At 45.6% G+C, this 13614-nt stretch overlaps 2 long non-coding RNA genes across 2 annotated transcripts in view; one reads left to right on the forward strand and one right to left on the reverse strand.

Annotated features, from left to right (window-relative positions):
- Positions 1-1446, forward strand: part of LOC138566890 (uncharacterized) — a 104295-nt gene extending 102849 nt beyond the window's left edge. The window contains exon 3 of the long non-coding RNA XR_011302053.1: positions 1260-1446. This is a non-coding gene — a long non-coding RNA (uncharacterized lncRNA). The remainder of the gene's footprint in view (positions 1-1259) is intronic.
- Positions 1-13614, reverse strand: part of LOC138566891 (uncharacterized) — a 212574-nt gene that overhangs the window by 73892 nt on the left and 125068 nt on the right. The gene's annotated exons all lie outside the window — the stretch shown is intronic.

The raw sequence follows: 13614 nt of genomic DNA on the forward strand, positions 1-13614 counted from the left end.
GCCATATGTAGCGTTAAGATCAGTGTGTATAGGCCCATATTACCAAATTACTGTGAATGCAAGCAGACGTCCATGACCATGATATGTTATTATATAGCACTTACGCGCTTTATATAGAAAATAATTTGCACCCAATATCACCCAACCTGTCATGGTACTCATTTATCGACCTCAGAAGGAGGAAAGGCTGAGTTGAGGCGTTTAAGAACAGACTAAATCAGTGACTCACCCCCTGAAGTGTGCCTGAAATAAACCTTTAATGAGTCTAGAAATTATTGTACAGAATTCTAGAAAGACACATTATTTGGTTTGCTATTCTTTCTTATTTCGGGTCAGTGCTGACTTGTGGCACTCCTGTTCTTATTTTTCTTTTTTTTTTTTTTGTTTAAAGGGCTTGAACATGAGAGCCAGCCACTCCAGGACCCTGCATTTCAAAAAACGGAAGAAGGGAATTTTTTTTTTTTTTTTTTTTTTTTTTTTTACAGAGGTCGCAAGGGAGACCACAGAGGTCGCAAGGGAGACCTCAGAGGTCGCAGTTGCGACCTCTGGCGACCCCCAAATGACGTCCCTGATCAAGGGTCCTATAGTTGTGTAGCCAATTAGACATCGTATATTTAGTGACGTTCATAGTGACATATTTTAGGGAAGGGCTTAGTTGCCCCACCTGATGTTAAGAAGCCTATCACTTTATTTCACTGCCCAAACGAGTATAGATCGTATACCTAGATGATTTGTTTAGACCCTATCGCATTCACCCGTAGGTATTTAAGTTTTCCCACGTAGGATGACATGAGTGATACACAGGTTAACATCATCGATGACGAATATTTTCTATAAAGGTGTAATTTTTTTAATGAAACGTTTTGAGATAGTGATGAGAGACGTCTGCTGATGTCCGTTGTCATTCCTGTTTTAGATAATTGATATTAAAACAGTTATCCTTTTGCCAACTACCTGAGTTGTTTCGATTATTGATGTTTGAATACAATTCTGCATCCCCATCTATCTCAAGGGTATTGCTATCTCATCTTAGAGGGCTGGAAGGTCCAGTTCACTCTGATGACATGTACATTGTAATTTTGAATTTCACATTACTGTTATAAATATATGTACCTTGATGCACCATTTGCTATATAGGGGCATTATAAATACCCAATAAATTATTGATTAATATGTTCATGCTGCCTTACGTTACATTTTGGTGGCTATTGTATGCATCCCAATCTTTGAGCCTTACTTTTTCATCTCTTTACACTTAGAGAGAAGTCATCCTCATTGGAGCATTCTGCATTGGCTTGTGTGGGTGACCTGAATTTCGCACCAACCTCCTGAGTGCCATTGTTTCGGAGTTGTCCAAAAATAAAATGTTCTTGCTGGTTTTTGCAATTTATTTTCTGTTAATACATATTTCATTGTAAAGAATAAAATGATCAGCGTAAAACTTGATTGCTTCTCTACTACTTTGCTTCTTTGTGTTAACATTGATCAAATCAGCATAGCTTCAAATGGCCTTCAACTATACAGAATGTGGGCCAATAAAGCAAATGAGGGCTTGTACATCTTTGCTTGCTGACAGGAGCATCAGGGTGGGGTGGAACATCACATACTGTTCAGTATGAACTCTTTTGCTGTGCCTTGAAACTTCATCCTGGAGAACTCCTTGGTAGTGCTAAAGAAGATATAAATCATAAGCTATACAGTATATATAATTTGAATCCGTTTTATGACACTCAACATTTTTGACTGGGGTGTATGTCTATGCAAACAGCCTGACACTCTTGGCCCCTATTGTTAAGTTATTTGGCATTTATATAGCGCTCTATATCATTGGTGTGACCTCCAAGTGCTGGTAGGTTGAGCGCCCTCTGGGACCAGAGTCCAGGTCAGTTGAGAGAGTAAGTGTCGTAGGGTGCATGGGTGCACCAGTTATGTGTGGAGCTGATGTAATTGCCTGATGGTAGCTGCATCCTAGCATTAGGTGTGGTGTTGATGATATCAGTTGAATGTGTGCAGTCTAGTGGGTGGACACCCAGACTGGGTTCTGGCTGCGTTAGGCCTCTAGGACACTTATAAGTGCAGCAAGGCCGGTTTGTAATGGGATATAACTGCTTTTTATTAGAGTGATGACGTGTTTGTGGGGTAGTGGTCGTATGTGAGCAGCTAGGCCAAATTGATCGAGGGGTATAGGTGCACTCTAATTGTGTGATGGTGTAGAGTAGAGAGTAAGCATACTGATATGATGTTTCATTCAAACGGCGCCTAAGTGCAATGCGCTTCAAAGGCGTTCAATGCCAAGGGAGGAAAAGAGGGAGAAAGCAAATACACTGCCACAGGGAATGAACAGCACAAATGTAAAGATTAGCTACTGCACTCGGTCTAGGGACGCCTAGACTGTGCAGGTGCTAGGGCACACACAGGAGGGCATGCTGGGAACTGTGAACAAGGACGGAAGGGGTTGGGTACACAGCGGCATCGCAGGGGACCGGGGCTAGAGGCAAACGGCAACAGCCTGCAGGGGGCCAGAGGCTACAGAGAGACATCACGGAACCAGAAGGGCTGGGGGAATACAGCGACAACATGGGACACGAGAGGGGCATGGGGTAGACGGCCATATCTTCGGCGACCAGGCGAGAAGCTGGGGGCATCACACTGGACCAGAGGTTGTTGGAGGGGCAGTGACGAGATGGGAACCAGGGGTCTGGGCACACAGTGACGACGAGGGAAATAAGGGCGGGGGTACACAGCGACAACTGGCGGATAGTAGGTCAAGAAACTCATATCAGTTAAGACTAGTGATCTGACCAATCATGGAGGAAGCAGGTGGAGGAGGCAGGGAGAGGGATTCACTAAGGCACAGAGTACAGATTAATACAATTAAATGGAAAAAACATGCTCGGAGGAGCTTTTAGATGCTTTCCACTCACCTCGCTTTCACGAACCGATTATTACCCAAAGCAAAGACATTGGGTAATAATTTTATTTTCACTGTGTTGCAACTAACCAACCATCCACGACTATTCGCAGATAAGCCTGCCACTCCGTCCATGTTACCAAAATTGAACAGGGTTTATAATTTGCTTATGTTTCCAATCTGTTCAGATCCCTTATGGTGTACTAGGGGTTGTTTGATGGTTTAGAAACCGATATTCATCCCTGCACCACTGGTGCACTAGAAGTTGATTTGTCATAGTGTGCCTCATATCCCAAACAGACCGGCTCTCCTAATTGGCTAATAGTCACCAAAGGGCTATAAACCCAATCGGAGGGGTTGGCTAGCCAACTATGATTTTATGAAGGTCACTTACCTCGGGCACTAATACAGTTGTGTTCTGCTGAGAGAAGCTAATTATTGTCAGGTAAGGGAAGAGTGCTTCAGTCGGAAAGGGTTTCTAGTACAGAGGCAGTCAGGCACATACGATGTGGCCTTGAGGGATGCAAGGATGACAGTGGGTGTCTCCAATTGTCCAGATAACTGCGGTTTTGCGAGATGGGATGTGTAGTGTGTAGTCAGTTGTAGCGTTGGTTTCAGCATGAGTGTAATTGTTTCAGTGAGGGGAGGCGGGACAGGACTTCTCGTCAATGGTGTGATAATTGCACAAGAGGGAAGCCGCACTTCACCTGCTGTGTGATACTTAGCAACATTTTATGCGCCTGGTTCCCATCCGGTCCCCAGGCGGTGTTTGAGCACGAATCCAGAGAACCCACAACCAGCCCTCTGCAAGAATGTTTTATATGTTACCCATACCCTGCTTCAAGTACTCCCAGGGCGTTGAGTAGGGTATGAAAGTAAGGGGGTGGGGGCTCATTTGGGGGCGTGTCTTGCATGATGTCCATAGTCCAATACCTGAAGGGGGTGGCCTACCTACAAACATTTTAAAAATGGTGTGGCTTGCTAACTAAGTGCATATCACAACAGTCTGCTTGCTACATTCCTTAAAGTATTAGAAATCAATGCTCAATATCATTACTTATTGGACCCTCACAAATGGGTAGTTGCTTTAGTAGCAGGTTCATTAGCATCCCATTAAGTAGGTTGGGCAAGCCTAACCCTTCAAAGGCACTACTGATCTCCTCTGTCGGGCCCTGAAAGGGTGGCCCAGGCAATTCAAGCACTTTCATCTGCAGCACCTAAGCAGCTAGTTTTGTTTGCAAAGAGCCTCTCCCTCCATCCAGTGCCTTATGAGTGGGAAAGCAGCCAGAGCCAGCCCTGAGCCTTGAAGGGACAAGCGTAGAGGAGAGCAACAGGGGGATAGCAGGAGCCTTGAAAGGGCAAGCATACAGGAGAGCAACAGGGGACAGCATGAGCCTTGAAGGGGCAAGTGTAGAGGTGAAGAACAGGGGGACAGCAGGAGCGTGAAGGGGCAAGCTTAGAGGAGAGCAACAGGGGGATAGCAGGAGCACCCGTGGAGCCTCATAAGGACCCCGACAAGTGCAACGACGACAAGTGCAACAGGTGAGGCCCCTCTATTAAAGTCAACACACAGAGGAAGATACCGTAGGACATAGCAAGGGAGGGAGGAGGCTCTGGGCCACAGAGCAGTCAGCTATACCCAGAGGACTACCTCACAACCCCCACCAAACCACCCATCCAGGAGAACATTGAGGCCAGGAAGGGCCAAGGCACCGCACCTTGTCAGCCCCGGCGAGATCCGATCAAGGGCCCACAAGAGTGACCCCAGACACCCCGGTTCCCCAGAGCAGGATAAGAGCTAAGGTGGAGCTTCCAGTGGGGGCAGGCACGCCTCACCAGACAACCTGTGGCAACCACAGGAGATGAAGCCTCTAATATCAAGAGGGGCAAAGCTGACACCCCAGGCGGGGATGGGGGGGTCGCTGGGAGACGTTGCCCCATAAAAGCGCGGGAAAGAAAAGGACTGGGGGTCCCACAGACCTGGTCCATGAGAGAGAGACAACCTGCCAGGTATAGCCCCATGGAGCTCCACGAGGAGAGAATCCCCAAGTAGCTCCAGAACAGAGGTCCCACAAAAGGAGGCCCGGTGGAGAAGGAGGGGGACCGACCAGCACCTCATCACCACAAGATCGGACCTCGAAGACATTACATAGAGGGGTTTCTTCTGCCCACCCCCATGAGGCTCGAGGGACCTGAGAGGCCCAGAACCAGAATAAAAGCACCAGGGAGGCAAACTTTTAAGGCAAAAAGCACCGGGGAGGGCAACCACCACAATAGATAACACCACAGGGGGGGGCTCTTCGAGTTCAAAATAGGCCCAGACAAGCCTGCAGGTTATACAGCTGGGGAAAGGACTCGATACTTTTTTAAAACATTTTTTATTGTGTTTGGTTTAAATTTACCTTTACAAGACAATCATCACATTACTAGTAAACATGTGTAAACTAAGCAAAAACAGCCTTGATACTGTAAAAGAATAAAAGAAAAATGAAAGGACTCGATACCGACGAATCCACAGCGGATGAGGCACAGCTCCAGTTGCCCGGGAAGGCAGCTTTTCAGGGCAGCAGAAAATGGCATTTTACGTGCCGCAGACTTTGCTTAGGCTGCCGTCTGATTTTGCAATCGCACAATAAATGACGGGTTAATGCACTGCCCTGCACAACATAGGGTTAAAATAGATAATATGCCCTGTGGAAACATAGGGGTAATAGGGTTAATGTAGCACTGCCCCTGCTGCCCCTACCCCTGCCCCATAGACCAGAAAGCATTTTCTGACGGGTTAATGCTATGCTGCACTGCCCTGCACAACATAGGGTTAAAATAGATATATATGCCCTGTGGAAACATAGGGTTAATGTAGCACTGCCCCTGCCCCGGCTGCCCCTGCCCTGCCCCCGCTGCCCCTGCCCTGCCCCGTAGACCAGAAAGCATTTTCTGACGGGTTAATGCTATGCTGCACTGCCGTGCACAACATAGGGTTAAAATAGATAATATGCCCTGTGGAAACATAGGGTTAATGTAGCACTGCCCCTGCCCCCGCTGCCCCTGCCCTGCCCCGTAGACCAGAAAGCATTTTCTGACAGCAGAAAGCATTTTCTGACGGGTTAATGCTATACTGCACTGCCCTGCACAACATAGGGTTAAAATAGATAATATGCCCTGTGGAAACATAGGGTTAATAGAGTTAATGTAGCACTGCCCCTGCCCCTGCTGCCCCTGCCCCGTAGACCAGAAAGCATTTTCTGACGGCAGAAAGCATTTTCTGATGGGTTAATCCTATGCTGCACTGCCCTGCACACCATAGGGTTAAAATAGATAATATGCCCTGTGGAAACATAGGGTTAATGAAGCACTGCCCCTGCCCCCGCTGCCCCTGCCCTGCCCCCGCTGCCCCTGCCCTGCTCCGTAGACCAGAAAGCCTTTTCTGACAGCAGAAAGCATTTTCTGATGGGTTAATGCTATGCTGCACTGCCCTGCACAACATAGGGTTAAAATAGATAATATGCCCTGTGGAAACATAGGGTTAATGTAGCACTGCCCCTGCCCCTGGCCCCGCTGCCCCTGCCCCCGCTGCCCCTGCTGCCCCTGCCCCGTAGACCAGAAAGCAATTTCTGACGGCAGAAAGCATTTTCTGACGGGTTAATGCTATGCTGCACTGCCCTGCACAACATAGCGTTAAAATAGATAATATGCCCTGTGGAAACATAGGGTTAATGTAGCACTGCCCCTGCCCCCGCTGCCCCTGCCCTGCCCCCGCTGCCCCTGCCCTGCCCCGTAGACCAGAAAGCATTTTCTGACGGCAGAAAGCATTTTCTGACGTTAATGCTATGCTGCACTGCACAACATAGGGTTAAAATAAATAATATACCCTGTGGAAACATAGGGTTAATGTAGCACTGCCCCTGCCCCTGGCCCCGCTGCCCCTGCCCTGTAGACCAGAAAGCATTTTCTGACGGGTAAGCAAAATCCGACGTTACATACCGTCGAATTTTGCTTTGCTATTGAAATTCACGCATGCGCGGTAGCAGCCTAAGCATTTTTCGATGGCTGAGCAGATTTCGACGTTACACCGCCTCATGACAAAAGCACGATTTGCAAGGCGTGTCACCGCCCATCTATCACTAAAACGAAATATTTGTGAGGAGATAGATTTAATATATAGAGATCTCTGATTCTGATCTTTTGCAACGTGTTTTAAATGATGAAATGTTGTGTCAAGTAGAAGCATCTTAAAAACATGTCATCCATCCGCAACTCATCGAGTGTTAGTAACAAGTTTGTATCCAGTATTCGTCCAATGCTTCTGTGACGAAATCTAAAATCATCTGGCCCATCTTTGTCACATGTTGGCTTCATCTGCTTTTCTCTCTCCCGGGATGATAAAAAAAACAAGGCTGCATGACATCACAACTTATTACTGTAATATATAAAATAACGAGTGAAAGGAAATAAAGATGGCGGCACCCACCAACGAACGCCAAACACAGACACGTGATACCAGCGGCACACTCGCCCAACGGGGCCCGGCGTGTCAAATAAGAACCCATTATGTATCACCACTGGGGCACCTTCTGTAGATTGAATGGGGTTTAGCACAATGAACACCCACAAGGGTGCCATTTACGGTCTGCCACAGCACAGGGAGCAATATGCCCAAGCAAGAAATGTTGCTTCACATGCCCACAAGACAGTACCAGGTAAGAGTGGATGTTGCCATGCCTAGAATAATACCCTGCTTAGATGCTGTGACCAGTTACAATGACAACTAGGCGTCATCTCTTTGAGTCTCCACGGCACAGTCCCAAGATTAAGAACGAGGGGTGTCATGTCACACAGGATAGTCGGAAGAGATGTACTGTGCCGGTCTCTTTGTATATTAGAATGAAGAAAGGGAGAGACTGATTATATTCTCTGTTTCTCTTCCCTCTGTTGCAGTGCAGCCCAGAAGAGTTTAACAGCCGGCAACTAAAAAGCAATTGATTTTACTTAAGAGAACCACAGGATAAATATAATTCAGATGTGAACCAACATAGGAGAAGTCATGGTCCTGAAGAATGCCATAGCGACCGCTTACAAAAAACGGTCGACAGATAGTCTGAGGAGAATAGACCAATATTCTATTGAACTTGTTTCTCTGAAGATTTTTATTAATTTGGTGTTTTTATTGAAGCTACAGAAGGGGAGCAGGAATAAATCAAGGGATTGGCTCCACCCAATGTATATTGTGCATCGCAGGTGGGTTGAAATATTTGTAATGCATGCTCAGAAGTCAGCGTGCCACCTTTTAGTGGTTAAGCTGGACTAGCACTCAAGTGTGATAGATGTAAGACACGTTCTCCTTAGTTCTCCTTGTAAATAGCCATTGCACACATCGTTTCTTCGGATAGCTGGACTCGTTACTAGGGAAAGCAGAGTTAGTTTTATGGTTTAGTCAGTTTTAAATCTTAGAGATAACTTTTTTGTAATTGTGTTACATTATCTCAACTAATCACACATGGCAATCATCATATTGAAGATACTAGCGCCTTCTTTGTGAAATTAATGTGACTGAAGGATTTCACAGAAAGAAGAACAATTGCAACAATTGATGTTTTAAGCTTTTACACGCATATTCTGCTTCTTCCATCTTTAGCACCATGGATTACTGCAATTCCTTTTTTTGGCTCACCAGCTTTTCTCGTTCACCGGCTGCAGGTTCTGCAGAATGCAGCGGCTGGAGCTGTCTCTAGTCTTCCCTATAGTGAGCCCATTTCCCCATTCCTATGCACTCTCCATTGGCTCTCCGTCTTGGCCGCATTGAATTGAAATCGCTGTGCATTGTTCATCGTGCATTTTATAGAATGGCTGCTCAATATCTCCAGGAAAAATTCTGCCCATACGCTCATACCAGACCCCTTCGTTCGGCTAATGCACCCCTGATTCAGTTTTCCCTGTTTTTAGTGTTCTGGAACGGGTGGCCGCACCTTCTCTGTGGCAGGAGCCGCACTTTGGAATAAGCCCCCCCTCTCCCTTCACGCCATAGATAGTCACTTTTTATTTCGCCGCCATCTGAAAACATTTGTATTTTAGTTCTATATACCTGCCCCCTTTTTGAGGCCTCTCCTGTTGTAGTTCTCTTAGCACCATGATGCCTTCTGGTGTAAGTCGCAATCTTCAAGTATAACAATAATTAAAAAAAGGGATTCATGTAATATGCCATACAATAAATCACAGAAATGTCAGAGATCCATAACATTTCATAATGATAATAGACTTTTAAGATTGAACTATTTCCAGTTTGACAAACATTTCTATAAACCACAGTGAAGATTTGAATCATTTGGAAAACTTGATTATCTGGATGAACCAATGTCACCCATCAATAAAATTCACTATTACCAGCCACAGCCCAATTATTGAAAGATAGCTGAGCTGTACTTGGTATATGATACACTGATCTACCGCCCTCTCCCCTCTCTCTCTCTCTCTCGTTCGCTCTCTCATTCTCTCTCTCGCATTCTCCCTTGCTCTCTGGCCTTATCTTTCTCTCTCTCGCTCTGCTTTCTCTCTCTCTGTCTCCCTCTCACTCTGTCTCCCCAACCCTTTCTTTCTCATTGAAGGAGTTCATGTTGTCAGATGCGCTCTTGCAAGAGCAAACACAGCGGCTGCTGGCAGCAGTTCGACCAGAGACAAAACAGAGACAACTTAAATGATTGGGACAGAGGATGATGTGTTTTTATTGTTTTTATGGTTACAAACAGAAAGAGAGCAGCAGTGACTGAGGCTTCCCTCGAGGTGGGAGAAGGCCAGGTATTTGGAGACAAAATGTTAATTGCATGTGTACTGCAGGAATGTTGCCATCGCACCAAGAGTGCATTGTCCATATTGGGGAGATGAGGGAAAGCACATACGCTATGCAGCGGGGGTCTGAAGGACCATGTAAGTTGCCAGAGGTGTCAAGGTTTATTGCGTGGGCACACTGAGCTCAGGGAATTCCTTTCCCCACAATGAATGTGGCGCACAATAAATCACTATGATTCTGATTCTGTTAAGTTTATTAAGGTCTCCAACCCGTCTCGCACCCAACCCCAACAAGTACCCAGTGCCAAAATGTACTAAGAACCAGGCCGGTGTGTAGTAAGAATATATTTATTTATTTAAACCAGGTTTGACAAACAGACTAACATCAGCCACCAGTGCTGTGGCAACAAAAGAACAAAAATGACTTCCGTAAAGTCACCAACACAGAGATAATACTGAGATATGTAGTGATAATTGATTTTCAAATCATCCACCAATACAGAAAAAGAACAACTGAGGACATTTTGCGCACTGCACACTCAAGTGAAAACCGGGTTTTGGCAGATCTTTATGTCTATACCGGCTCAAAGCACACTGGGAAGAGCTTGTTGGTTTCGAATGCCAACAAACACACCCAGTGATTTCTATAGGAGAATTCATTGATTTACTTTAATTAAATAAGCTAAGAATCTACACAGACAAACATGATAGTTTTCTATGGGGAAATAACTAAAACAATCCTTGAAAAAGACTGGCCCTATGCAATCTATGGCTTTGGGGGTGGCCAGGAGAGGCCTTGCAATGGGCATCAGGGAACAGCAAGGCACCTCTGGGACAGCAAGGGTGTCTGTCAGGGATCTCCTCTGAATCCTCCAAGGGGTCACAGTCAGCTTCTGTCTCCTGGTTCCTGTCTCCAATGCAAGATTTGGGCCTCTCTGCTTGGATGTTTCTCGCAAGAGTTCTGCAGCAGGTTGCCTCCAGGAATAAGTGAAAAGGCCCAACCCAGTTCTAATACAAACTGGTACACCTATAGGGCAAATTACATCACAACTTGTCATGATTCCTGCGAAAGGGATTGGCTGGTTTTCTCTACCAACCTACCACTTTTGTGCTAATAGGACAAGGAGAGGAGGGATGTGAGTTAGGACAGCTGTGGGAGGAGAAAGCTTCATCATCCCAATTTGACAGGTGGGGTCTGTATTTTTAAAACTCTAATTTTTCAAATCTTTACATGTATGAATATATTTTTTAGAACTACATTTTAAGGAAAATCAGATGATGCTAATATGAAGTTGGCATGCCCTTCCTATGCAGGGATACGGTTTTTCATTTACTCATGAGCCGTATAAGTGAAAACTATGCCACTTCATAGTTCATAGTTCATTACTAACTTTAGTTATGTTTATCACACAAAAATCGTTTCAGCATGGATCAAAGGGTGTTACTGTCATCTTTAATAAAGGTCTGGAATGACCGTTGTGGCATCTACGCCTCCATTTTTATGCAATAATAAGTATTCTATTAATTCAGCTGCAGCCTTTTCCCTTTGTTCTCTTAAGGCGCATTTACCCTTAAGCATGTGACCAGCCAGAGGCTGGCTCATGTTTATGTTCACGTCCTCCTTCATGGCCAAACCTGGCCCTGATAGCAACTCGGCTGGACATTTTATGGGAATTGTGACCTCAAGGTCACTACTGCTGAAAGAACAGGCATGGCCTTATCTGTCCCCAGCGTGGTTTCAATATAAGCAGTGTATTTCTTTCTATATTTTTTAGTAATGGCCCTGATTGATGGTTGACAACCAGACCTCCAACGCCTGGGCCAGAAGAGTGTTTGGGAGAATTCTCCAGAATGGCTGATTTCCCTTACCTGTTGAGTCCCTCAGCAGCTTTGCTGGATTTCTAGGATTTTCTTTTCACCTGGTAAGAGTGTGAGCCTTTTTTCCCACTCTTACATGTGTTTTGCTGTGTGTTGTAAATTTTTTGTGCTCATGGACTATGGAGTCTCACCCACTCCATAGGCATCATCTTTTTACTGTGTGCCCCCACAGCACCTTTAGTGCAGTGTCACAGGGTTGTCTTTTTAGACTTCTCACTTTTAAACTCCATTTTCTGGAACTGACTACTGTCTCCCAGAACATGTAAAGTTGCCATTGACTTTACTAGTCTTTTTAAACTACAGACCCACTACACCCTTTCTTCCCATAGAGTACTGGGAGGAATAATAGTTATCCCTTTTTTGTCTGATTCTAATGGAACATTATTTCGTTCCCCTTTCTCTAAGATTTGGCTGGTGGCAGTGGTATCTACCATTTTTATTCTACCGCGGACTATGAACATAGCCTCGTTACTGTTAGAGGCTATGGTGGTATCCTCGAACTCTAACCCGCTGGACCCCTTTTATTTTATTTGGTTCCGGTTGGGTTTATTTGCCATTTCTTTTTGTAAAGGTCTTTCTCGTATTTTACTCTGCGTGCCAAACCAGGTTTGGTTCCTTTGTTCGCCGTCCTTTGGCAGACTTCTGCACAGAAGCCCTCCTTAGGTGCCTGAATGTCTGGGTTGACAGGATGTGAGAGAGGGGTTTGAGGCCCCCTGCACAGGGTCTCCTTGGAGACCCAAGTCACACTCTGGTTTGATTGGCTAGGTGGCTGCCCTGCCAGGACAGCCACCGTGCTGTGTGATTGACAGCCAGGCTGTGTGAATGGGGAAAACTGCTTAAAAGCAGGTCTCTGGGACTTGGAAGGCAGAGTCGCAACTGGAATGAGAGAACCAATGAGGAGCTGAAAGAAGAGGACTGCTGCAACTACTGGACATCCCGGTGAAGCCCTTCTGCAGGTCCAAATCTCCCGAAACTCAGATGACAGAGAAGATCTGCAAGGAATCTTCTTCCCTTGAGCTTGGTGGGACCAACCAGCTTGCCAAACACCAAACGCCGGCCTCCCTCTCCTGGTCGAATTTGCTGTGCATCAATGCAGTGAACCGGATAGCCAGGAGGAACAGAACCTGTTTGGGTTTTAAGGAGCGCACCTTTTATCCGACGCTTTGCTCTGCTGCTGGCTTCTTCCCTGGGCAGTGCAGGACCCTCCGGTCTTCCTCCTTCTTGTCAACATGACAGTTGCTTCCGGAACCGTGAGCCTGCAGTAACTGCCAGGAACAATCGCCTCAGCTACAGCATTCTTCTTCAGTTAAGGTACTGTGCAAATTCGGTCGTTCGTTCCGTCTGACCGCGGTGAAAGTGTTTGAAATCTTTCGCCTCTCCGAATGCTTGTCTTTCTCTTCTCCTTTGAATAACTTTTCTTCCGACCAACTTCGTTTTGAACTCTTGGCAAAGACTTAACCACAAATTACTCTGAACTGTGTGATCCTCTGCAAAGACTCTGAAACATTAACATTGGCCCAGGCCTATTGACTTGAATCCTAATTGTAGTAAGCCTTTTCTAGATTGCCCTGCCTATAACTTGTTGGTGCTGATTGATTGTTCATAACCTTGTCTTTTCTCCCTTTTAAATCACTGGAGTGCCATTTTGCTCACACTTCATTTGAGCCTAACTTGTCCAGAATTGATTGGGGGTTATTGTAGTGTATTACGATTGTCATTTTCTGCTGCTTTACATTAGTGAACTGTTTTATAACCGATTGTGTAAATAAATGTATATTCTTTTACTCAGAAACCTTGAATCAGTGTTTGTTTGAACCATAGACATTGTTGTCCTTTGTGTAACTTCTTGTACTGCTCACTTTACTCTTGAGATAAGTCTGGCTGCTCAGCCATCGCTACCACTTTACTGTGTAGTACAGGCTTGCACTAAAGGTGAAATTGTACTTATACTTGTAGTCTTAATTGTGTGTGGTGTTCCCAAAGGGTACTGCATATGATTCTGCCTAACAGAGAGGAAAGGTCTTTGATGTTAAGTTCCATCT

The sequence above is a fragment of the Ambystoma mexicanum genome, chromosome 2p, assembly GCF_040938575.1.
Source record: "Ambystoma mexicanum isolate Mex_15411 chromosome 2p, UKY_AmexF1_1, whole genome shotgun sequence".
Taxonomy (NCBI): Eukaryota; Metazoa; Chordata; class Amphibia; order Caudata; family Ambystomatidae; genus Ambystoma; species Ambystoma mexicanum.